Source organism: Triturus cristatus, chromosome 4_1 (genome assembly GCF_964204655.1).
Source record: "Triturus cristatus chromosome 4_1, aTriCri1.1, whole genome shotgun sequence".
NCBI classification, from domain to species: Eukaryota; Metazoa; Chordata; class Amphibia; order Caudata; family Salamandridae; genus Triturus; species Triturus cristatus.
In genome coordinates, this window is record NC_140585.1 from 1036618917 (window position 1) to 1036645956 (window position 27040).

At 47.4% G+C, this 27040-nt stretch overlaps 1 protein-coding gene across 6 annotated transcripts in view; it reads left to right on the top strand.

Annotated features, from left to right (window-relative positions):
* The window catches only part of PLXNB2 (plexin B2), a 774339-nt gene that overhangs the window by 562788 nt on the left and 184511 nt on the right, over nt 1-27040 (top strand). The window lies entirely within an intron of this gene.

The window sequence follows — 27040 nt, forward strand, 5'->3', positions numbered from 1 at the left end:
CAGCGCCCAGAGTTATACCAAATGCCTGGCAGTAGTTGCTGCTCATCTCAAAAGACAACAAATTCACGTCTTCTCCCTACCTAGACGACTGGCTTATCAAAGCCAGCACTCACCAAAACTGTCTGCAGTACACACAGATCACAATAGATGTACTTCATCGACTGGGCGTCACCATCAATGCATACAAGTCTCACCTGCAACCCTTACATAGGCAGTATTATCTGGGAGCCACTCTAGACAAAGTCAAGGCTCTAGCCTCTCCAAATATAGCCACAATACACAAAATTCAGGCTACCATTTAAGTTTCAACCCAAACAAGTATTACCAACCAGAGTGTTCATGCAACTCCTAGGAATGATGGCGTCTTGCATGGCAATTGTACCCTATGCAAGGCTTCACATGTGCCCCCTACAAGAGTGCTTAGCACGTCAGTGGAATCAATCAGTGTCTATTAACCGATCTAGTGTTGGTAGACGGCCGTACACGTCGCTCTCTGCAGTGGTGGAACCCACAAAACCGATCAGCAGGCCGGCCTTTCATCAACACCCGTTCCACAGGTCGTGCTCACAGCAGACTCATCTCGAAGAGGTTGGGAGGCTCATCTTAAAGATTATACACTCCAAGGCATGTGGAGCAACAAGCACAAAACTCTCCAACTATCTAGAGCTCTTAGCTGTCTTTCTAGCACTAAAAGATTTTCAAACTCATCTCATAGCCAAAACTGTCCTAGTCCGGACGGACAACACGACCGCAATGTATTCTGTGCAGAAGCAAGGGGGCGACACACTCCAACTGTCAACACTCACTCAAGCCATTTGGAATTGGGTGATCCATCACAAGATTTATCTTCTGGCAGAACATCTCCCAGGAGTAAACAATCAAATTGCCAATCTCCTCAGCAGAAGAAGGCAACAATTTCACGAGTTGGAAATTCACCCCCCAAGTTCTCCTTCTGTACTTCCAACAGTGGGGATTTCCACTAATAGACCTATTCGATACAGCCGAAAACGCAAAATGCCCAAACTTCAGCTCCAGGTACCCACACCCGTGATCAAAGGATAATGGCCTGTGGATGAACTGGTCAGGGATATATGCCTACGCTTTTCCGCCTCTCCCGCTCATTCCATGGGTGGTTTGGAAGCTCAGGCAAACATCCCTCGCACTAAATCTGGTAGCTCCCCCATGGGCTCGTCAACCATGGTACACTACCTGTTTGGAGCTGTCACTAGTTCCAGATCAAAAACTACACTTGAACTCGTCTCCTCACACAGAACCATGGAGAAATCAGACATCCGAATTCCAAAGAACTGAATTTAGCGATCTGGCTCATGAAGTGATAGTTTGGTTACTTAAATTTACCGTGTCAAAAATAAGGAGCAAGAGAGGGTCTAAGACCAGGTTGACCTCTACTTCTAGAATTCAACCATAAATAACCTGGTCATACGGAACACATTATGGCCTTCATACTTTGTGTAATGGGTATTACATATGTTAAAATTGTCCAATCATGCCTACCTCATTAAAAATTATCAGCCATCCACATCTACTCTCCCATTCACCAAGAAAAAATGGTGAGAGAAGTCAGAAAGTGCCTCACGTAAGGACCGCCTATTGAGCTAATGGTTGGTAGTTTGCTCGTTCTGTCATCATTGGTAACTTTTTTGACGGAAAGAAAAAGTGTGACCTAATCCTTTAGGCTCATGTGAAGTGGTGAAAGAATAATAGTGAGGTGTAAATGGTCGTGTTATCTATTGTATATTCTAAGCTACCTAGTGTAAAAAGGTGAAAAAATCGTCTTATAAAACTGAGTTATGAACATCTAATCTACATATACTTTATTTCCATAGTGTTCACACTGTGTTAAAAGAAACGGCATGTTATGACCATCTTAGCATGAACGGCCGACATGTTTCATTGCCCAGACACTTTGCGGCAATTTCATCAGGGCACGGGTATGCATCGCCACCTCACTGATGCTTAAAATCGGGTGGTTGCCTGGTGACTCCTATCTGCAACAACTGAACAGGGGTCCTTCCTGTGTGACTTGCTGAGGGCAACCCTCGCACTGGAAACGTTCTCAGCCTGCTTCATCTTAGAGCATGCACACAGAGCACTGAGTGGGAGACCTCCACCGAGGTCTCACCCCCAGTTCAGTCATTGCTATGTTTCAGAATTTTCAAGACCGTAACATGATCCTGCGAGAAGAGGTCTGTCACAGAAACACGTAAATCCTTGTATTCCTAGACTACACATGTGAGGTCCTAAAACAGCGCAGCCCCTTTGTTTCAGTTAAAACCAAGCTACGGGCACGCCAGCTGTAAAATGCGCTTTTATTCCCAGCAAAACTCAAGGTCCTCTATCAAAGGAAATTCCTCTTTTTTCACTCCATGTAGGCAGCCTGGGCTTGGCTGGAGGCACTCCCCTAGTTGTCGGGGCACATAGGTGAACGGCCGGGCCCACGAGCATGCACCTCTAAGGATGAGGAACAAACTGGGTCACCAAAAAAGACTCTGAGGGACACACACCAGGCTGGCGCCTCCCCCTGCACCTCAAGATAGGAGTAGTCGACAGGCTTGGATGAGCTATATCCTAAGGCATTAGCAATCAACATCCTGGAGCCAGACTCGCCTCCCATCAACACGGCAGATTAAGCCCTGACCTCCTGCAGAGATGCTTCCGAGAAGGTACTGTAACTCGGAGCTGGTGACCCGATTCGAGGGACTCTTTTTCATGTTCCCCCCCCAGCCCTTAACGGCTGGAACTGAATGCAAACTTCTGTTTCCCACTTCAAGACCAATGTCTCTGGAGGCCAGAGGTCTAGGTTGAGGTAAGTTGTTTTAGGGGTTTAAGTGTACAGGGGGTGAGCTACAGACCTCTCATACTCTTCGCATGAGTGATTCAGTTTTGTTATGTGGTTTATTGCTCATGGAGGCAGGGGATGGTTGGGTTAGGGGAAGGGGGTGGGTAGGTAGGTTTGTCCCAATTCATAAAGGTGATAGACAGAAGAGACCAATACACATATTCCTACACTTTAACCGGGGGCATCCATTCAAATCTCGTACCTCACTAAACATATGGCACATCCAAGATTTTTAGATGATTCAGGGCTCACTGTTTTGATGTGGAATGTCAACGGCCTCCGTAGCAAGGTTAAGTGGAGCCTGGTTGCACAATACATACAAAGACTGCAGCCAGATGTAATCCTCCTTGAAGAGACTCACCTTCTGGCGACACACTGCTGTTTCTGGTTAGAGGAGCATACATCGTGCTAGCTCACGCCTGTTATACAACTGGGTCCAGGGCAGTGCTATCCTTGTAAGGAAGAACCCCTCCCTCCCTTTCCCCACGACAAATGTGGATAGACCCTAAAGGCAAATACGTGGGGATACGGGGATAGTGGGGACGGACAGCTATGACCTTGCTCAGTGTGTATGCACTGCTTAGGTTGAAAGCACCTACCCTAGATAGGGTTGCAGAAATACTCCTGGAAGCAGACTCCTCTCTACACCTGGTAGTTGGGGGTTTTAATGATGTGATCAATACAGGCCTAGATGGGGAGGGCACCCCTGCAACCACATCCCAGGCCACACCTCTGGCGAGGTTTGCTGCGTCTATGGGTCTTCAGAATTGTGGTTAATCGCACATCCAGAGGAGAGATGCTACTTGTACTTCTCCGGGGCCCATAGGTCAGATGGGTACACTGCATTGTAGACCATACAGTGGTGCCCACTACTATGAGGTGTTCTACAAGGCTTGACCATTAAGCGACCAAATCCACATTGCACATTACTTAGATGCAGTAGTTACCTCAGTATTAGGTGTGGGGGCCCATGAGGCACTGGAGGGGAGGAATCTCTCACATTGCAGGAGGTCCTGACAGCTATTGCAAAGCTGAGAGTGGGTAAGTCCCTGGGCCCCAATGGTGTTACGGTTGAATTCTATAAGCAATACGACAGACACCTGGAGCCGCCTTTGCTGAACCCATTCAAAGAAGCTAGAGATGCCAGGGCACTGCCGCCAGATCCTCTTCGCGCCACTATCACCGTGATACCCAAGGAAGTTAAACCCAGGGACTGGTGCTAATCTTACCGCCCAATCTCCCTACTCCATGCATAAGTAAAAATACTCACGACCATACTTGCTGCCAGACTTCGGCCCGTCATTACTCCCCTGATCCACAGAGACAAGTCTAGCTTTATGCCAGGTAGTCTAACACAGCGTAACCCAAGATAGACACATAATTGGCTTGTGGAGGTGAAGGGCCGGTCGGCCCCCATGCCTTTCTTGCATTTGATTTGAAAAATGGGTTTGACGCTGTTCACTGGCCATTCCTTGGCCTAAGGATTGGTTTGGATTCATCTCTCACTACAGGAAATGGGTGTTAATGCTGTATCAAAGGCTGACTGCTGCAGTGAGGGTGAATGGAACACTGTCGGAGTTTCCAATCGAGCGGGGACACGACAGGGCTGCCCTCTGTCCCCCTTCTTGTTTGCCCTAACAATAGAGTCCCTGGCATGTATGGTGTGAGCCCACGAAGGGGTGAGAGGGTTCAGGGTTACGGCCACCAAGTAAGAGAAGAAAATCTCACTATCCTCGTATGACATCCTTATTTATATTATCCACCCGAGAGGACGATCCCCACCATTTTCTGCTTCTTTGAAGAGGACGGTGAGCACCCTGGCTACCGGATAAACTGGGATAAGTCTGTGCTCCATCAGCCAAATGGACTGATGGACCTGATATTGCTCCTGCTGAGATTGACTATGGTATAGAAGGGGTTTCGATACTTGGGAATCTGGATGACACCTCGTAGGGAGGTCTGTCTAAAAAGGAACATTGGAAAGGTGATTTGGACTTTCCAGGAGGACTTTGAAAGGTGGTCTGGGCTGCCTCTCACCGTCTTGGGACCGGTAGTCATTTTCAAAATGATTATGCTACCTAAGTTGCTCTACGTCCTCCCGAACACGTACTACCACATTCCACAAGACGTGTTTGCTAAAATAGATGATGTGTTTGGTCCCCGCGCTGGAATGAAGGGCATCCCAGACTAGCTCAATGAAGGGAAAGTCCTCCCAGATATTGAATATTGAGTCATACTATTGGGTGGCAGGCTTGATAAATATTAACGATTGGATTTTTGCCCCTGAAGACCACTCAACATTTAGGCTGCAAAGGGGGCAGCTATAGGTCCATACACAAATGCACTATCTATATGGGGGAAGGGGGCCCACCAGATGCTGCATGCAATCCAGTGAGTGGCATGGGAAAGGCTTCTAAGTGCATAGGCTGGACTTGTAAAATTACTAAAGAGACGCCCCTCTGGGTGGGAGGGCGGCTCCACAAGGTGGCAAGCCTGCAGGGCTTTGAGACATGAAACACTATCTGGATTTCCAAAGTGGGAGACCTACTGGAGAATGGAGATCTTTTGTCCCTCTCCTCCCTTCAGAGGGAATACCAATTGAACTCTTCGCAGTTCCTGAAATATGCCCAGCTATGACATGCCTAGCAGGAAAAGCGACAGGGAGAGATGGAGATCATGGAGTATGCTCCCCTAGAGGGATGGTTGTTTATGGAGGAACTGTATAAGGGGGTGATTTCACTCGAATACAAGACACTAAACAATATGACAGACATGCTGGGTATGCTATGTGCAAGGTGGGAAATAGACTTGGGAGAAATGAAGAATATAAATTTGGAGGCAGCGTTTATATATCCTAGAGAATTGGCGATCAAATCAAGACTGTGGTTAATACAGTTTAAGATCCTGAACAGGATGCATTACGTTGACAGAAGCGGTTTGTGATGGGGAGGGCAGCTTCCTCGATCTGTGTGTGGTGCAGCGGGGAAAGTGGGACCTTACTGCACACGAGTTGTCCGCTAATTCAAACCTACTGGGCCAAGATAACAAGGGAACTTACCATGATCCTTGACGTCACTGTCCCTCTTGACCCGCTAACATGATCCTTGACGTCGTCTTGGGTATCCCCAACGATGTTGATGCCCCATGGGCCAAGCTTTTATTCAGTAACCTGGGTTTGTTAGTGATCAAAAGGGATGCTGCCAGGCTGTGGGGTACACAGGAATCCCGTGCCATTCAGGAATAGAGGCGAGGAATGGACATGCATATGGCCGTGGAGAAATTCACCTACCAAAGCAGGGGTTGTTCCTGTAAATTCAATAAGGTATAGGGCAGTTGGCTAAATTGTTATGCACTGGGCGTGCCAGGGAGGGAGGCTGGACTTCATTGACAGGGGAGGCCACCTGATGTCGTGTGCCACTGCGGAGTGGATAATCGGGTTTGCACATATACTGTTTACTGATTGGATGCAGCATGCCTTATATAGTGTTGTACTGGCACTGTGGTACACTCCCTTGGAGTTTGTAATGTTGTGGGTGCATGCTAGGCACCGTTGCGAGATGTATTAACTAAATATAGCATTTTGAAAAAAATATATATATGTGTATATAGACACATTAGGGAAACTAAAGTGCACAGTTTATTTTATAACAAACTGGGTCAACAACACATTAACACAAAAGTCGAAACACATATTTTTCCTTATTAACAGCTCATTAACGGCTCACAAAGAAGAAAAGGACTTCTAAGTGGGATATGAGAGGGTGCTCACCTTTAGTATGAGAGCCATAGCCACTGTACAAATAAGGTTTCATTTTGAATCAATGTATGTATATTTGTGATATGATTCTCATTAAAATTAGAAATGGTCCTGCGTTGAACACCCCAGATTTACAGAGCTGAATGCAATGTATCTTCAGGGACTTCTAGTGTTTTAGTAGTTGTCTAGCAGGATACAAAATGTAAGAGTGACCCAAAAGACAAGTGAGGGTGTGTGATTATTAATAGGATGCCAAAAGTAAACCGCATTGTTCACGCTCTCGAAAATTATATCAAAACTTTTCTTTGTGAAAGTAAAGAGCACTTAAGGTGCACAGATTCCATTGATTTTGGGGAAAGGCTAACCACAGTAAATTCCATTATTGTCTTCAGGCCAGTGTGTCTTTGTTTTCTGCAAAATCCTTTTTGGGTGTTTACTAGGACATTTGAGGGTTAGATTGACTTAACTTCCATAAGCACATTTGCTTATGACTTTCCTTTAGTGTGCCGCTACATTTTTCCTATTCCTTCTACTATTTTATGTGCTTGCTAGCATACTTCAAGAGGTCTGAATGAGAAGAGATCATTGGCAGTGTAGGCGTCACAAACAAGCTTGATAGTATTGTCATTTGTATCTATCAAACCCTAGCACAGAAATCAAATCGACAGTATCATAAATATATAATTTATAGTAAGGGAACAAGCATAGCAAATAAACAAAGTTTAATATTTTCGTAGACACTCCAGCCAACACATTTAGTCGTTCGGGACAAGAGACCCGCGACTTCCTCAGGGCTTAATATAAATGGCAAGTTCATGTAAGCCTTCTGGCTAGTTGTACTTCCGTCCCAGCCTTAATATGGCAGGGAAAATAAGGGATTTCCAGAGCAATCACAACTTGTATCTTAGCACGTCAAGTCAACATGTCAATATATATGCATACGGCATTCAAGTATAGCGTTCAGTCCTATATCGATGAGTAACGCGCTGTGTGTGGCAACTTCCTCACTATTTCAAAGTCCGGCACCTCAGTATGGCCGTCGTAGTATTGTCATTTGTAGGCGCCAATCACCCCAAGCTTCATATTGCTTTTTCCTCTCCCCAACCCTACCTTGCCCATTGTGTCATCGATTGTCATTTTCTTTTTAGAAGTAGCCTGCTTGTGCTTTCTGTCGCGAGGCATACTGTGGCTCACCAACATTGTAGAAGGGCTTAAAGCCCACCCATTACTTACTATTGGTTGGCTTTGCTTGTCGCTCTCATCTGCCTTCTTATTATTCGTGTCCCAGCTTGCCAATCTTATGTTTGTCCCTTCCATCGAGTATTGCCTCTTTGTGGTCACTTTGATTAACTGCACAGCTGCTTCCATTGTGCGCTTTTCAAGCATTCTTTCTGGTCTGTAAAGGACTCCATGAGAATGCATCTGTTTTTGCACCTATCCTTCCCACCTTCCCTCATATTGCTTGACCCCCTCTTGCATTGCATTACCCTCTTCCCTGTTTTGCTGGTTCTTTCCCAAACCCCTCATGTGCTCCCCATGTTGCTTTGGCTGAGCCCCCACGCCTCCCCTCCACTTGTCCCCTACGTTGCATTGGATGAATACCCTCCTTTAATCCCCCACCAGGCCCCCTCGTGCCCCCCCTCGCTAACTTTAAAAAAAAAAAAAATTTAAAAAAGGCTCTGCTTGTTTCCTTTATAACATTTTTGGTTTTGGGAAATGTATATTCGTAGCATGTGTGGCTGTAGATATGCATGCTCTGCACACTCCTGCATTTAGTGTTGGGCTCGAACGTTTACAACTTGTTTCTCTTAGAAGAAGTCTTTAAAGTCACAAGGTCCTGGGACTCCCTCTCTTCAAGGTAATACACGTGGTCATCGGGTGCGTTATCTGATTGTTTTTCTTCACCATCAGTCTCGGACGTGGTTGTTGAAGCTTGCTCTCAACATCTTTTCTCATGGCCTTCCAGATCAGAGAAACCGATGCGGTCATCTGCGATTATCCCCGTGACTGGTACACAGTATCGGTGACAAGTCCCTGAAGAACGACTCTGCGCCTTCCACCTGGAGCAGTGAATTATCCGGGGGGTGGGGGAGGGCGGGCGCGGGAGGGTGATGGATCTGACCCCATTTAAATGGTGTTCTCTGTGCAAAGCCAAATACCCGCACAACGATCAACATATGGTCTGTAAGTTTTAATAGTTCAAGTCCAAAAGGACTTTGTGATACTGTCTGGCGCAAAGACTCGCTCCTAGTATGGTGACCACCGCTGAGCTCGAGGTATCGAAGGGAGAGGAAATCAGTAGCGCCGGTTAGGAAGAGTAGGCCGAGCTGGCAGGTAGCCTGCACTACATCACCTTCGGAGACTCAGACATCGACACTGGATGCAAGGAAGAGAGCAGCCATCCATGTCTTTTCCACACGATTTCCAACACTGATCCAGAGACAACCTCTCCTACTCCAAGAGTCATGAGTACTGTTGCACCTCTAACACTTAAAGCACGGCTGCAAGACTTGCTAGAGCCATGCCCTAACACAGATTGTCCCAGCAGCCCAGTGCATCAGACTGGTTTTGGTGCTCCATGACCAAGTGGTGTCAGACGACCTGGAGCCGAGGAAGGATGATACACCTCAATCCAGATTGGGCCACAAATCCAAGCAAGGTGCTGCAGCATCAAAGTCTCAGACATCTGGCTGTCATGCCTCACCAATGCCACCAGCGATGAAGCCCTTGGAGTCTAACCTTTTGCTGTAGAAGCATTCAGCATCAAAAGACTTGTCGCAGAAGGCAGTTCCTCCCCAATGCCACCAACAATGAAGCCCTCGGAGTGTAAGCCTTTGCTTTAAAAGCAAGAAATATCAAAAGACCTGTCGCAGAAGGGCTATTCGAAAAGCCCTCATAAGGACACATTCGCGCCAAAACCAAAATAGTCTCTGAAACACCAAGCCGTTGACGAAGAAGAGATCCCATTCCTGGAGAAATGACATCAGGTCCTCCACAAGAGTCAGCAGACAATTGACCCCAAGACTGGGAAACTTGGTACTCCTAAAAAGAGGAGGCAAGAATTTGAGGAGCCTTGGATGTTCCCGTCACCGGAGAGGCATATTGTGAGAAAGTGGCTCTGTATATACTGTTCCCTAATAGGTACAGGGTGTACAGAGTCCACAGTCCCCCAGAGGCTGATAGAGGTCAAAGTTAGGTATGACCTTACTCTCAAAAGTGGTAGCTTGGTCGAGCAGTAAGGCAGTACCAGAGGACAGTGTAAAGCATTTATTGTACACACTCAGTCAGCAAATGGTTTCACACACTCAATAACTGAACTCTAGGCCAATGATTTGTATATATAAAATATATGCTTGTTTTATTTTTAGAACCACAAGGGGGTAAAAATATACTTTCTCAGAATGAGAGGTTGAATATAAATACTTTTGTTTCAAGCGATAAATTTGTGTAAACAGTCACAGTTGGTTGCAATAAACAATCCTATTTCCTAAACATAACAATGCATTGAGCTCAATGGTAAATTCAGGTTATTTGTAATAATTTACTTTTCAGATTACTTTTGGAATTCCAGGTCTGGATCCTAGAACCAGCCTGGGGTCAGTATTCAGAATCAAGTGATGAAAGTCGACTTAATAACTGTAATGATTTTTAGATAATATTTAGCTATTTCAAAAGTTAGCACTTAGAAAATATTTCACAGAAAACATTCAATGGATCTCTATGGCAAGAAATTCAAATTGCAGGTAGAGTACTTTATCGTTACTTTAGTAATCCAGGACTGGGTGCCTAGACCCAGGACTGGGGTCCTTATCAAAAGCAGGTAAGTAATTTCGTTTGCAGAAATGGTACGATTTTAAAAGAATATTTCAAATTTGCAAAAGTAGACACTTAGAAGAAATTTCACAGAAAAGCAGACAATGGTTTCCTATGGGAGAAAAATGAGTTAGAAGTAAGTATAGTTGTGAACACTTTTCAGAGTCAGGGCTGGGCACCAAGATCCAGCACTGGGAGCTCACCTAGGGGCAGGTGAGTAAATTCGTTTTTGTCACTTGGCTGATTTTTGGTGAATTTTTGCAGTTTTGAAAAGTTCACACTTAGAAGATTTTTGAAGAAAAAGCCAGTCAATGTTACCCTATGAGGAAAATGAAGTTAGCGGTTTAAGGGTAAGTACTCGACTGGTAGTGTTGAAATTCCGGGCATGGACTCAGGGGTCCCCCAGTGTCAGGTAGGTACAGTTGGTTCACCCTCAGCGGTTTCAGGACGGCCGGGTGCAGAGAGAGTTGGGCCCAATGTTATCCTATGAGGGATAGGGGGGCCTTGGTTGGTGGCTGCTGTCTGGCAAGCCACGCGGCTGTGGGAGCTGGGCTCCTGGTCACTTACTCAGGGCAAGTGGGGAAGTAGGTTAGAGTAGAGAGGGCACTGCCAGGGCCACTCGGGCGGCTGGGTGCAGGGTGCTTTTGAGCCTTAGGGCGCTCAATGGAAATCAATGGGAAGGTTCCGGTTTGGAAAGAGGCTGCAGGCTCGGGGACGAGGATGTTTCAGGTGCCACCACCACTTCGAGAGGTAAGTTGGGTAGTTGTAGGTTAGGTGGGTACCCCAGGATTGGGCACAGGGGGTCGCAGGGCGCCGGGTGCAGGGGTGCCTTTTGACGTCGGGAATCTTACCCTCTGGTTGATCGCGGCTGGGGTGGCACTTGGTTCTGAGGCTGCAGGCTTCTCCCGGGATGTCGAGGGGGGTCCTTGGGTGCCGGACTCTGGGTCACAGTCGCCGTGGGGTCGTCCTCTGGGTCTTTGTCCACTCCGGCACTGGCCAGGCTTGGCTGGTGCAGAGTGTGTTGGGTCCGCGGTCCCGGGCTGGTGCCAGGGATAGCAAGTAGGTTTCTTGAGTAGAGCCTCTACTCGTGGGAGTCCCAGGGGCTTAGAGCTAAAAGGTAGCCAGGTCCTCCGGGGTTGGTGAGGTTGCTGGCCACGTGGGATGCCGCGCTGGTGCAGGTTCGAGAGTCGACAGGCCGGTAGGGCTGGGACCAAAGCAGTTGGTGTCTTCTTCTCTTTTTAGCAGCTGCAGGGCAGGTCTTTGTTCTTCTTGCTCTTCTTGTCGTTTTTCTATCTGGAATCTGAGGAAGGAAGGTTCAGGGGGCCCCTAAATACTAGATTTAGGGGCGTTACAGGTAGGTGAAGGCCAGGGACCAATGGGTCCTTGTCCTGGGGTGGGTACACCCCCTATCCTGCCTCTCTCCTGTGGGAGGGGGGCAGTAGCCTAATCCTGATAGGGTAGGGCCTCCCATCTTCAAGATGGCGAGAGCCCGGAGATGTGCTTCACCTCGCCTCCCCCACCTGAGGGGTGGGGTGGGCAGGCTGGCACATCCCCTGTCCTTGTATGGGGTTTCCGGCCAAGCTTCCCGCCAGAGTGGGGGGTTGCAGTGGCCTGGGGAAACTCCAACTGGCGGCATGCCTTTGAAGCTTCCCTTTGCTCATCCTGGGGGAGGAGATTTCTCACCTCACCCAGGATGTGCATTGTTGCAGGCCCGGGAGAGCAGGGGCTCTCCCACCCAGGGGTCCAGCAACGTGTCTGCTGTGTGGCAGCCTGGGCAGCCTCAGAGCAGACGTGGATTGCAAGTTAGCTGTAAGGGGGCATCTTCTAAGATGCCCTCTGGGGTGCTTAGTACATTAAATCCTACACTGGCATCAGTGTGGGTTCAATGTGCTGAGAAGTTTGATACCAAACTTCCCAGGCTTCAGTGTTGCCAATATGGTGCTGTGGAGCTCGTGTTTGACAAGCTCTCAGCACCATGTATTCTTAAATGACAGCACTGCACTTACAGTGCCCAGGAATGGACCCGGGTACTGTAGGGGCACAGGGCTCCTGCTCCTGTGCCCACACCATAGGCGTAATGCACCCAGCTAGAGGGGTGGCTGACATATGCCTTGGCAGTGTAGGTGATGGGCATGGTACACAGTGATGTGTGCCATGTCGACTCTTTGTTTTGTCCTGCACCCAGACACTCAGCCTGCAAGGGCAGTGTGTGTGTGTAAGGGTACAGGGCCTCTGAGGGTGGCACAATGAGTGCTGCAGCCCTTAGAGGCCTTCCCTGGTCACAAGGCCCTGGGTACCTAGGGTACCATTTACTAGGGGCTGACATGTGGCTAGGGTTTGCCAATTTGGAGTTTGTGTGGTTTAAGGAAGGAACATAGGCCCTGGGCACCTGATTGGCAGGAACCCAGGGTACACTCAATCGAAGTACATTCAGCAATTTAGCAAAAAGTGGGGGCATACCATGCAAGAAAGATGGCACTTTCTCACACAACCCCCCCCCAAACGAAAGGTGATGAGACTAACCTTGTCCTATGGAGTCTTCATTGTCTAAGTGGAAGAACCTGGAAAGTCCATCTGCATTGGCATGGGCAGTCCCTGGTCTGTGTTCCACTTCAAAGTCCATTCCCTGTAGGGAGATGGACCACCTCAGTAGTTTTGGATTTTCCCCTTTCATCTGCATTAGCCATCTGAGAGGTCTGTGGTCAGTTTGAACTAGGAAGTGAGTGCCAAACAAGTATGGCCTCAGCTTCTTCAGGGACCAAACCACAGCAAAGGCCTCCCTCTCAATGGCACTCCAACGCTGCTCTCTAGGGAGTAGTCTTCTGCTTATAAAAGCAACAGGTTGGTCTTGGCCTTCATCATTGGTCTGGGATAGGACCGCTCCTATCCCTAGCTCAGAGGCATCAGTCTGCACTATGAACTGCTTGGCATAATCTGGAGCTTTTAGAATTGGTGCTGAGCACATTGCTTCTTTTAGGGTGTCAAAAGCCTTTTGACAACTAACTGTCCAGTTAACTTTCTTGGGCATTTTCTTGGAGGTGAGTTCTGTGAGGGGGGTCACAATGGACCCATACCCCTTCACAAACCTCCTGTAGTACCCAGTCAAGCCAAGGAATGCCCTGACTTGGGTCTGGGTTGTTGGAGCTATCCAGTCCATGATGGCCTGGATTTTGGGTTGTAAGGGCTGTACCTGGCCTCCACCTACAAGGTGGCCCAAGTACACCACAGTGCCCTGCCCTATCTGGCATTTGGATGCTTTGATAGTGAGACCTGCACTCTGCAGAGCCTCTAAAACCTTCCCAAGGTGGATCAGGTGATCCTGCCAGGTGGAGCTAAAGACAGCAATATCATCAAGATAAGCTGCACTAAAGGACTCCAACCCAGCCAGGACATGGTTCACCAACCTCTGGAAGGTGGCAGGGGCATTCTTTAACCCAAAGGGCATCACAGTAAACTGATAATGCCCATCAGGGGTGGAGAATGCTGTCTTTTCTTTTGCTCCTGGGGCCATGCCAATCTGCCAGTACCCTGCAGTTAAGTCAAAGGTACTGAGAAATTTGGCAGCCCCCAATTTGTCTATCAGTTCATCTGCTCTTGGGATAGGGTGAGCATCTGTCTTGGTGACAGAGTTGAGCCCTCTATAGTCCACACAGAACCTCATCTCTCTCTTTTCACCCTGTTGATGAGGTTTGGGGACCAGAACCACTGGGCTAGCCCAGGGGCTCTCTGAAGGCTCAATGACCCCTAACTCCAGCATCTTGCTGACCTCAGCTTTGATGCTTTCCTTGACTTGATCTGACTGTCGATAGATTTTGTTCTTGACAGGTGCACTGTCACCAGTGTCCACATCATGGGTACACCAGCTTGTCAGACCAGGGGTCAGGGAAAAGAGGCTAGCATATTGTTGCAAGACTTGCTTGCAGTCAGTCTGCTGTTGGGCAGAGAGGGTGTCTGAGAAAATCACACCATCTACTGACCCATCTTTTGGGCTGTAGGATAGGAGGTCAGGGAGTGGCTCACTCTCTGCTTCCTGTTCTTCATCAGTCACCATCAGCATGGTGATGTCAGCCCTATCATTGTAGAGTTTAAGGCGGTTCACATGGATGACCCTTTTGGGTGTCCTGCTAGTGCCCAGGTCAACTAGATAGGTGACCTCACTCTTTCTCTCTAGGATAGGGTAAGGGCCACTCCATTTGTCTTGGAGAGCCCTTGGTGCCACTGGCTCCAAAACCCACACCTGTTGCCCTGGTTGAAATTCAACCAGTGCAGCTTTTTGGTCATACCAGTGCTTCTGGAGCTCCTGGCTGGCCTCAAGGTTCTTGGATGCTTTTTCCATATACTCAGCCATTCTGGACCTTAGGCCAAGCACATAGTCCACTATGTCCTGTTTGGGTTCTTGAAGAGGCCTCTCCCAGCCCTCCTTTACAAGACACAGTGGTCCCCTTACAGGATGACCAAACAGAAGTTCAAAGGGTGAGAAACCTACTCCCTTCTGTGGCACTTCCCTGTAGGCGAAAAGCAAGCATGGTAATAGGACATCCCACCTCCTTTTGAGTTTCTCAGGGAGTCCCATGATCATACCTTTCAATGTCTTGTTGAACCTCTCAACAAGGCCATTGGTTTGTGGGTGGTAGGGTGTAGTAAACTTGTACTGCACTCCACACTCTTTCCACATGTGTGTTAGGTAAGCAGACATGAAGTTGGAACCTCTGTCTGAAACCACCTCCTTAGGAAAACCCACCCTGGTGAAGACACCCAGGAGGGCCTTGGCTACTGCAGGAGCTGTAGTAGTCCTAAGTGGAATTGCTTCAGGGTACCTAGTAGCATGATCCACTACTACTAGAATGAATTTGTTCCCTGAGGCTGTGGGAGGTTCGAGTGGACCCACAATGTCCACACCTACCCTTTCAAAGGGGACCCCCACCACTGGTAGTGGAATGAGGGGGGCCTTTGGGTGGCCACCTGTCTTGCCACTGGCCTGACAGGTAACACAGGAGCTGACAAACTCCTTCACCTTTTGGTGCATCTGGGGCCAGTAAAAGTGACTCACTAACCTTTCCCAAGTTTTGGATTGCCCCAGATGTCCAGCTAGGGGGATGTCATGAGCCAAAGTTAGGAGGAACTCCCTGTACTTCTGTGGCACTACCACCCTCCTGGTGGCTCCAGGAGTGGGGTCTCTTGCCTCAGCATACAGTAATCCCTCTTCCCAATAAGCTCTGTGGGTACCACTGACATCTCCCCTGGCTTCTGAAGCAGCTTGTTGTCTCAGGCTTTCAAGAGTGGGACAGTCTCGCTGACCCTGGCACAGCTCTTCCCTAGAGGGTCCCCCTGGGCCCAAGAGTTCAACCTGGTAAGGGTCAAGCTCCATGGACTCAGTTCCCTCAGAGGTATCTACATCCTCTCCAGGGGGAGAGGGGTTCTGAGTGTTTGGCTGTACAGAAGCTGGTCCCCCAGTCTTCTTGCCCTTCCTCTTGGTTGGTTGGGCCATTATTCCAGGCTCCAAACCTACTTTTTCACCCTTCCTCTTGCTCTGTGCTCTGGTTTGCACACACACCAATTCAGGGATGCCCAGCATGGCTGCATGGGCCTTTAACTCAACCTCAGCCCAGGCTGAGGTTTCCAGATCATTTCCAAGCAGACATGCAGCTGGCAACTTTGGAGAGACCACTACCTGTTTCAGGCCAGTAACCCCCCCCCCAGCCTAATGTTACCATGGCCATGGGATGACTAGTGGTGACACTGTCAGCGTTGGTGACTGGGTAAGACTTCCCAATCAAGTATTGCTCAGGGGAAACCAGTGTGTCTTTCACCATAGTGACACTGGCACCTGTATCCCTCAGAGCTTCTACCCTAGTTCCATTCACCCAGGGGTACTGTAAGTATTTCTTCAAGTTGGGGGGCCACACAGCCACAGTGGCAAACTCCACTTCTCCCAAGGAGACTAAACTTGCTTCAGTGTGTTCCCAGATTTGCTCAGGGTACACCTCTGATCCCATTTGTATACTTGCTGCCCCAGGAGTGGCTGTACTGGGTGCCTTAGGGGCTTTGTTTTGGGGGCAAGATACAGTTAGGTGTCCCTGCTTCTTACAGGTATTACAAAAGGCCTTTAAGGGATCAAAGTTCTTCCCCCTATATGGTTGGGGCACATAGGGAGTAGTTTGGGTCCCACCCACCTGAACAGGTTTTTGGGGCCCTTTGGAAGACTCAGACTTTTTATCTTGGGGATTCTCACCACCTTTCCCCTGGGGAGGTTTTGTGACCACCTTCTTTTGGTCACCCCCAGTGGTTGTCTTTGTCACCCTAGTCTTGACCCAGTGGTCCGCCTTCTTTCCCAATTCTTGGGGAGAAATTAGACCTAGGTCTACCAAATGCTGATGCAACTTTTCATTTGTGCAGTTACTCAAAATATGTTCCTTCATGAATAAATTGTACAATCCAGTAAAATCCTGCACACCATGTCCAGCTAACCAACCATCCAGTGTCTTCACTGAGAAATCTACAAAATCAATCCAGGACTGGGTCTGGGTTTTGTGAGCCCCCCTGAACCTAATTCTATACTCCTCAGTGGTGAATCCAAATCCCTCAATCAGAGCTTTCTTCATGAGGTCATAGGATCCTGCTTCTGGCCCAGAGAGAGTCAGAAGCCTGTCCCTGCAGTTACCAGAGAACAGTTCCCACAGGAGTGCCCCCCAGAGAGGTTTCTTTACTTTCCTGATATCACAAGCCCTCTCAAAGGCTGTGAACCATTTGGTGATATCATCACCTTCCTCAAATTTAGGGACAATCCCTTTGGGGATTTTAAGGTCAGAAGTTTCCTCCCTATCCTTGTTTTTATTATTGCTGCCACCATTGATGGGTGCTAAACCCATCTCTCTCCTTTCCTTTTCTAGAGCCAGCAGCCTGGACTCTAGATCTATTCTTTTGGCCAGCCTCACAAGGCTGTCCTCTTCACTGGGGGGTCCCCCAGTGTTGTCTCTGGGACCAGAGCCACCTGTGTGGTCTCTAGGTGCCCAGATGCTATGTCTTGAGTTGGAGGGTATGGGTGCCATCTCCTCCCTAGGGAATAGTATGGGGAGGTTGCTGTCCTCCTCCCCTGTTTCCCTTTCCTCATCTGACTGGCCATCACCATGTTCAGATGGTTGGTCTTTAGCATACTCAGCCAGGAGCTCCTGGAGCCCTTGTTTGGATGGATGCTGACCCATTTGTAAATTTTTGAGTTTACATAAGGACCTCAATTCCTTGAAAGACAAGTGTAAGTAAGGTGTGAGGTCGAGCTCCTCCACCAGGTCCATGTTATTATTATCACTAATAGCTGGGTTTGTTTGAGACATTCTAACCTGACAGTTCTAACCCTCTACCCTGACTATAGTGACTTTTATTTTTCTAAAATTCTAATGGGACTTAAGCAAGGCCCTAGCAAGACTTTTAGTAATTTTGGAAAAACCAATCAGAATTCTAAAGGCAATTTTTAAGAGTTCTGTCGTGTGATCAGATGGTAACCAAGTAGTCCAACAAATGCAAGTTTGTATCCCACCGCTGATCCACCAATGTGAGAAAGTGGCTCTGTATATACTGTTCCCTAATAGGTACAGGGTGTACAGAGTCCACAGTCCCCCAGAGGCTGATAGAGGTCAAAGTTAGGTATGACCTTACTCTCAAAAGTGGTAGCTTGGTCGAGCAGTAAGGCAGTACCAGAGGACAGTGTAAAGCATTTATTGTACACACTCAGTCAGCAAATGGTTTCACACACTCAATAACTGAACTCTAGGCCAATGATTTGTATATATAAAATATATGCTTGTTTTATTTTTAGAACCACAAGGGGGTAAAAATATACTTTCTCAGAATGAGAGGTTGAATATAAATACTTTTGTTTCAAGCGATAAATTTGTGTAAACAGTCACAGTTGGTTGCAATAAACAATCCTATTTCCTAAACATAACAATGCATTGAGCTCAATGGTAAATTCAGGTTATTTGTAATAATTTACTTTTCAGATTACTTTTGGAATTCCAGGTCTGGATCCTAGAACCAGCCTGGGGTCAGTATTCAGAATCAAGTGATGAAAGTCGACTTAATAACTGTAATGATTTTTAGATAATATTTAGCTATTTCAAAAGTTAGCACTTAGAAAATATTTCACAGAAAACATTCAATGGATCTCTATGGCAAGAAATTCAAATTGCAGGTAGAGTACTTTATCGTTACTTTAGTAATCCAGGACTGGGTGCCTAGACCCAGGACTGGGGTCCTTATCAAAAGCAGGTAAGTAATTTCGTTTGCAGAAATGGTACGATTTTAAAAGAATATTTCAAATTTGCAAAAGTAGACACTTAGAAGAAATTTCATAGAAAAGCAGACAATGGTTTCCTATGGGAGAAAAATGAGTTAGAAGTAAGTATAGTTGTGAACACTTTTCAGAGTCAGGGCTGGGCACCAAGATCCAGCACTGGGAGCTCACCTAGGGGCAGGTGAGTAAATTCGTTTTTGTCACTTGGCTGATTTTTGGTGAATTTTTGCAGTTTTGAAAAGTTCACACTTAGAAGATTTTTGAAGAAAAAGCCAGTCAATGTTACCCTATGAGGAAAATGAAGTTAGCGGTTTAAGGGTAAGTACTCGACTGGTAGTGTTGAAATTCCGGGCATGGACTCAGGGGTCCCCCAGTGTCAGGTAGGTACAGTTGGTTCACCCTCAGCGGTTTCAGGACGGCCGGGTGCAGAGAGAGTTGGGCCCAATGTTATCCTATGAGGGATAGGGGGGCCTTGGTTGGTGGCTGCTGTCTGGCAAGCCACGCGGCTGTGGGAGCTGGGCTCCTGGTCACTTACTCAGGGCAAGTGGGGAAGTAGGTTAGAGTAGAGAGGGCACTGCCAGGGCCACTCGGGCGGCTGGGTGCAGGGTGCTTTTGAGCCTTAGGGCGCTCAATGGAAATCAATGGGAAGGTTCCGGTTTGGAAAGAGGCTGCAGGCTCGGGGACGAGGATGTTTCAGGTGCCACCACCACTTCGAGAGGTAAGTTGGGTAGTTGTAGGTTAGGTGGGTACCCCAGAATTGGGCACAGGGGGTCGCAGGGCGCCGGGTGCAGGGGTGCCTTTTGACGTCGGGAATCTTACCCTCTGGTTGATCGCGGCTGGGGTGGCACTTGGTTCTGAGGCTGCAGGCTTCTCCCGGGATGTCGAGGGGGGTCCTTGGGTGCCGGACTCTGGGTCACAGTCGCCGTGGGGTCGTCCTCTGGGTCTTTGTCCACTCCGGCACTGGCCAGGCTTGGCTGGTGCAGAGTGTGTTGGGTCCGCGGTCCCGGGCTGGTGCCAGGGATAGCAAGTAGGTTTCTTGAGTAGAGCCTCTACTCGTGGGAGTCCCAGGGGCTTAGAGCTAAAAGGTAGCCAGGTCCTCCGGGGTTGGTGGGGTTGCTGGCCACGTGGGATGCCGCGCTGGTGCAGGTTCGAGAGTCGACAGGCCGGTAGGGCTGGGACCAAAGCAGTTGGTGTCTTCTTCTCTTTTTAGCAGCTGCAGGGCAGGTCTTTGTTCTTCTTGCTCTTCTTGTCGTTTTTCTATCTGGAATCTGAGGAAGGAAGGTTCAGGGGGCCCCTAAATACTAGATTTAGGGGCGTTACAGGTAGGTGAAGGCCAGGGACCAATGGGTCCTTGTCCTGGGGTGGGTACACCCCCTATCCTGCCTCTCTCCTGTGGGAGGGGGGCAGTAGCCTAATCCTGATAGGGTAGGGCCTCCCATCTTCAAGATGGCGAGAGCCCGGAGATGTGCTTCACCTCGCCTCCCCCACCTGAGGGGTGGGGTGGGCAGGCTGGCACATCCCCTGTCCTTGTATGGGGTTTCCGGCCAAGCTTCCCGCCAGAGTGGGGGGTTGCAGTGGCCTGGGGAAACTCCAACTGGCGGCATGCCTTTGAAGCTTCCCTTTGCTCATCCTGGGGGAGGAGATTTCTCACCTCACCCAGGATGTGCATTGTTGCAGGCCCGGGAGAGCAGGGGCTCTCCCACCCAGGGGTCCAGCAACGTGTCTGCTGTGTGGCAGCCTGGGCAGCCTCAGAGCAGACGTGGATTGCAAGTTAGCTGTAAGGGGGCATCTTCTAAGATGCCCTCTGGGGTGCTTAGTACATTAAATCCTACACTGGCATCAGTGTGGGTTCAATGTGCTGAGAAGTTTGATACCAAACTTCCCAGGCTTCAGTGTTGCCAATATGGTGCTGTGGAGCTCGTGTTTGACAAGCTCTCAGCACCATGTATTCTTAAATGACAGCACTGCACTTACAGTGCCCAGGAATGGACCCGGGTACTGTAGGGGCACAGGGCTCCTGCTCCTGTGCCCACACCATAGGCGTAATGCACCCAGCTAGAGGGGTGGCTGACATATGCCTTGGCAGTGTAGGTGATGGGCATGGTACACAGTGATGTGTGCCATGTCGACTCTTTGTTTTGTCCTGCACCCAGACACTCAGCCTGCAAGGGCAGTGTGTGTGTGTAAGGGTACAGGGCCTCTGAGGGTGGCACAATGAGTGCTGCAGCCCTTAGAGGCCTTCCCTGGTCACAAGGCCCTGGGTACCTAGGGTACCATTTACTAGGGGCTGACATGTGGCTAGGGTTTGCCAATTTGGAGTTTGTGTGGTTTAAGGAAGGAACATAGGCCCTGGGCACCTGATTGGCAGGAACCCAGGGTACACTCAATCGAAGTACATTCAGCAATTTAGCAAAAAGTGGGGGCATACCATGCAAGAAAGATGGCACTTTCTCACACATATGGTCATCAAAGGCACCAGTCCACCATCACCCACATTACCACACAGCTCACAAGCGCATTCATTTAAATCACACTCTCCTACACACTCCACTGCAGGGAGTGTACATGTCAATCCACAGGATGACAAAGATTTAGAGCCCATGCCAATCAATCCATCCCCACTAGACGACCCTACCAGTTCTGTAGCGTCCTGCAAAGAGCTGCTGCATATCACAAAGTAGATATGTATGCCACCCCATAGGAGGATTTTTTAGTAGACGTTCTCCAAGATGGTAGGATCTGTTCTGTATCTACCTATGATAAAACAATCTATGGACATTTTAAGCACACGGTCAAAAGGAGAGGGACGCGCTCCTCCAACATTTCCAATATGAATATAAGAAGAGAGGTGAGGATCTAGTAAATGATGGCAAGCTTATCTCTAATGAAACACTTAGGTGTGCGCTTAATGCAACTGACACTTCGGCAAGAGGAGTCAACTATGCGTGGTTGCACATCTTGCGTTTTAAACTGGAGGTGCAACAACACCTGAATGTACCTTTTTTCATGGTGAGCATTTGGTCTGCCCTCAAATTCATGAAATGTTGAAGAAAATTTAAAAGGACACAAATGGCAAAGGCAATGGGTGCACTACAGACCGCCACCCCTCGCCAGTCCTTTAAGAAGCAGCAGAGAATATGGGGAGGTAAACCAACCATCTTATAGCAAGAGCAAACTTATCAGAGACAGAAGCAGGCTTACCATCAGCAAGGAGGGAGAAGGTGCGGTAAGGGCTAATTCAGAGGCAATGGAGCTAGAGGAAATGGTAGAGGTACAACAACCAAGGGTGCCGCCACCTTAAAGCAGTGACTCCCCTGGCATGCCCCAAACCATTCAGGGGCGCAGGGTTCCAGACACATTGGGCAGACATCGCTTACAACCAGCCTTATTGTTCAACATACAGCTTTTTAAGACCGTCATTTAGTGGCATTGTGGTTTATCTCCACAACCCCCGCGCCCCGGCCCCAGGCCTTGGACCAGTTTCTTTGACCAGCTTAGCTCACTGTTTAAATCACCTATTTTAAATTCGAATTTCTCATTACTGGGTGATTTTAACTTCCATCTGGAAAATAGACTAGACCCCGACTCAGCATAACTCCTAGACACCCACCTGACTGGATTAGTTGTGCCCTAGAAGTCATGGCTCCCAGGCACACAAAAGCCTATAACTAAAAAGACATCTCAACCATGGTACAGTGAGACTTAGAATTTCCAGACAAGAGTGTCGCAGACAAGAACGGAAATGGCGTAAAAATTGAGCCCTCAGAAAAGGTTAAATATAAACTTAGTTTAGCTGAATATAAAAAACTTGTCGTAGCTGCTGAGTCAGCTTACTACTTGGAGCAAATCAAATCCGCTAGGGATTCCAACAAAACCCTTTTTCAAACTATATAAAAAGCTGACAGTTCCCTCTACAAGTAATTCTGTAGCCAATAACTAGAAGTTCTATGACTCCTAAGGCAATTTTTTTCAAGAGAAGGCCGCGATCATCTTTAATAAGTTTAGTGCTAGCAATACGATTGCTCATTCATCCGTACAGTCCCTTGACCCAAGTATACGTAGGGAGTTCAGGGCTTATGATCTTTGAGGTCCCCACGGTAAAACTGCTGAGGAAGCTGATCTGCAGAATCAAATCCGGCTCCCCTCAAGATCCGTGCCCACCAAAGGTAGTGCACATGGCAATGGAGCCAGTGGCCCTTCACCTATCAGAACTCTTTCCAGCAATTTACATGGATGGGTTCTTTCCCTCTCACCGAAAATCAACCTCAGTCCTTCCACTCTTAATGTCTCGTAACTTTATCAATCCCGCCAAACATACCACCACGCAGGCACATCCTCAGTCCACAACACTCACACTTCTAGCAAAGGAAGCTATCAAGCCTGTCTGTCATGGCTAAGGAGTATACTCCATCTACTTCTTGATGCCAAAAAATGACCTCTGGCCTCTCAACTGATGTATACTATCAGATCATTATCATATGGTCACCCTACAGGAAGTCATAACACTTCTACATAAGGAGAGTTAATGACGGCCCTTGACCTCAAAAACGTATTTTTCGATAAACACATCCATCCTGCCGCTGCAAATATCTGAGGTTCATGGTAATTGGATGTCACTATCAATTCAAAGTACTGCCCTTTGGAGTAATAACAGCTCCAAGAGTATTTACAAAATGCCTTGTGGTAGTAGCAGCCCACCTAAGGAGACAGTTTTCATGTCTAACCCCCTATCTAGATGATTGGCTGATAGTGTATTCAGAGCAACGTGTACAATATTCCCAAGCCATGATCACTGTTCTTCACAGATTGGGATTCCCAACAAAAAATCTCATCCAGAACCACTCCAGATCCAACTCTATTCTAAACACTGTCATGGCCAGAGCCTACCCCAGTCTCCAGAGCCAACTGGTGTTTTTTTTCCAGCCACATTGTTACCTGCCAGTCAGGATGGTGATGCGTGTTTTAAGCGTGATGGCCTCTTCCATAGCCATTGTGCCCCATGATAGGCTATACATGCTCCCCTTACATGAGGGCTTGTCTTCACAGTGGTCTCAGGCGGAGGACAATCTAGAGGATCTAGTGTTGATTCAACCCACAGTTCAACATCCCTGCAGTGGTGGAACAGCAAAAATCTGCTGCATGGAAGGACTTTCATAGTCCCACTACCGCAAGTGGCTATTACCGCAGATGCATCACTCAAGGTATAGGGCGCGCTTTTGTTGGAGAGGACAGTCCAAGCAGTATGGACTGCTCAACAATAGACTCCTATAGTGAAAAATACTTTTGTTTGATTTTTTTTAAATCATAAAAGGGTGGAGTAAACCACCTTGATACATGAGGCATCAGAACAATTGATCGGGTTAAAATTACAATAAACGCATTAGTTAGGACTTTATTTGTGTGAAGGGAAGCAAACTTCTAGATGAGTTATATAAAATTGTACACAGGCTAACAAGCTTCTCCAGGGCATAATAAAGTGCAAATGCTGAGGGAATGTGGTCTGCGGGGTTTTAAAATAGATGAAGGAAGCGATTCTGGATAGTCCAGTTCAGTTAATCAGTCGTTCTTGTCTAATTCTTTTGCCGCTAAGTTCCAAAATGTTATTGCCTTGCAGGACATTTGGACGTACGAGCCTCCAAGACATTTTATAACAGCCGCTCTGCAGGTCTTTATTTGTTCTCTCCTCAGTGTTTCCCAAAGGAAAGTTTTCCGAGTGTTTCGTAGCGCAGGACAGATACATAGGTGTAGTAGTGACTCGTCTCAGTGTCCACAAAGGCGGCATTCCTTTGTCATCCAAGTCCGTTTTCATTTTGGAGTGCGGTCTTTCGAGGGGAAGGATCCCAGCCTCAATAGGGTCAAGTTCTGCTTGTATTGTTTTGAGAAGTGTTGTGACGAATACGGTTGAGGATTCAACGATTTAGAAGATGACATCACCGCCCATGCGTGAGTTTTGTGGGTCAGGGTGGCTTTGCCTATTAACAGCGATTGTTGCTTGATGGCTTTGTTAGCTGCATGTTTAAACTCCGAGTAGGTCGTTATTGTAAGCTAGACCACGTCTAGCTTTAGTGTAGAAAGCGATTCTTTTAAGACTGGGAATACTGACTTAATTAGCCTGGATTCTTTTTCGATCTCCTGCCAACAATGGTGGGCTAGAGTGTTTTCTTCTGCTGCCCTCATTCTCCACTAGTATTTGACCAGGGCTCCTTATCTTGCTGGTATCTGTTTTTTAAATCCGTATTCTAGTCTCATCTGTGCTTGTGGAATATGGTGTGTAATTGAACAGTTTATTGAAGAGGCTAGATTGTGCTGTATTTAAAATTGTCTAGTCCTTTGTGTTTATCGTTTCCGATCCATCCGAAATGTATGGCAGGAATTTTGTTGCTATGACTTTTAGTAGATGTTTTGTTGAACAATTTCTGAGTTTTTTTTCTGCAAGATTTTGAATGCGAATAGCAGTTGTTTGGCTTTTACTTGCCCTAGGTCCAGATGTTGCTTGTAGTTGAGCTGGCAATCTAGATGTACCCCCAAATATTTGTATGTGTCCACCTGAGACGAAGGGTTATCATTTAGCGTCGGGATGAATTTAGGCCGTTTTTGTGTGAGCTGGAAAGCACACTACTTTCAGTTTTTGAAGGTTGATTCCTAATTGAGCTGAGGTGGTACATGCTGCTAGGTGGAAAATCAGTCGCTGCAGACCTCGAGGCGTTTCAGAGAGTAGGACGATATTGTCTACGTATTGAAGACTTACTATTGGGACTTTACCCAATTTTGGAGGGTTGCCTTGTGATGAACAAAGGTTTTTCTCCAAGTCAACTGTATAGATGTTTAATAAACAGGGAGCCAGCACGCACCCCCGTTTTAAGCAGTTGATGGTTGGAATTTTATTGGTTAGACTTCGCCTGTCCCCTTTTTTTTTATTTGTACCCATGTTTGTGTGTGGAAATTGATTGCCTCTAATATTTGGTGGAGGCTCCCCAAGATTTCATTTTTGCCCATAGCTTGGATCTGGGCACTTTATCGAAGGCTGCTTTGAGGTCTACAAAACACACATAGAGGACGTTTTGATTTTGCGATGGCTTGGTTGGCCAGATGGGTGACTGCGGATATGTTTGTTAAAGTGCCCATCCCTGCCCAAAAACCTGTTTGTATTTTCGGAATGAGGTTTGTGCTGCTGACCCAATCCTAAAGGTCTGCCAGCAAGTTTGTAGCGTAGATTTTTGCCTCAACATCAATGAGCACTATCAGCCTGTAATTGGATGGATCAGAGCGTACCCCTGATTTATATATGCGTTGTAAAATGCTTACTCGCCAGGAATCGTGAATGGTGCCAGACTCTAAGATGTGTTTAAACAGGGGAGTTAGATAACCGCACCAAAAAGATGTATCTTTTCTGAATAATGCATTTGGCAGGCAATTCGGCCCCGGTGCTCTGTCCGGTCTATGGTGTTTTATGGTGTTCAGTACGTGCTTTGGTGTAATCTGTAGGTGGTGTTCATTTGGTTCGGACCTTGTTGTTTCCCAAGCTTCTGGATGGAAATTGTCCTTTTTGAATTTTTTCTGTGGAGTGGATTTTTAGGTAGTGATGTGCTGATTTTAGTATCTGCTTTCTTGTTGGTTCTAAGTTTTTGAACCTTAGGGCTTGCTGTCTCACTGGTGTCCATCCCCATCATTATTGCAGATTTGAAAGTATTTGACTCACCTAAGAGTGAGATCGTATTGTATGTGGCTTAGATACATTTTTTAGTGCTCTTAGTGATCCATCTGGTGGTCGAAGCCTTCCTCTCATACATTCACCACAAAGTAGTCCTCATAAAGGCTTGTAATTTGACAGTGACACATTACATACAGCAACAGGGAAGTGCTCACTCTTTTCTGCTATCTCAGCTAGCACAAAGCGTATAGCATTGTGCTTTTTACTAATCACCCTTGCATGTTCATTTATTTTACTTATCTGTCCTAATAGCATTTTGGATTTAGTTTTTTCCCCCTCCTCAATGTAAAGCTGTGTGCTTTCTAAAAGATATCAAGAAAATGCAGGCCTATTGTCAAAAGTATCTAGTATGCAGTATTTTCCTGTGTTCCTTTTTAAGTTCATCACTTCCAACTCAAATGTCTACTTTTTGACTCCTTCTCGTAGCAGTTTTCTTTGAGCATACAGCTTTACTCTGCTTGTGCAGGCTGTTCAGAAAAGGGGCCTTTCTAACAGCTTCCTTACTGTAGTATCCCAAGAAACTGCATCTTTTTGGGATCTTCTTTCTATAACAGCTGGGGCAACACACGGTCAACCCAGCTATTACCAAACACTTCCCCTAACAAAAAA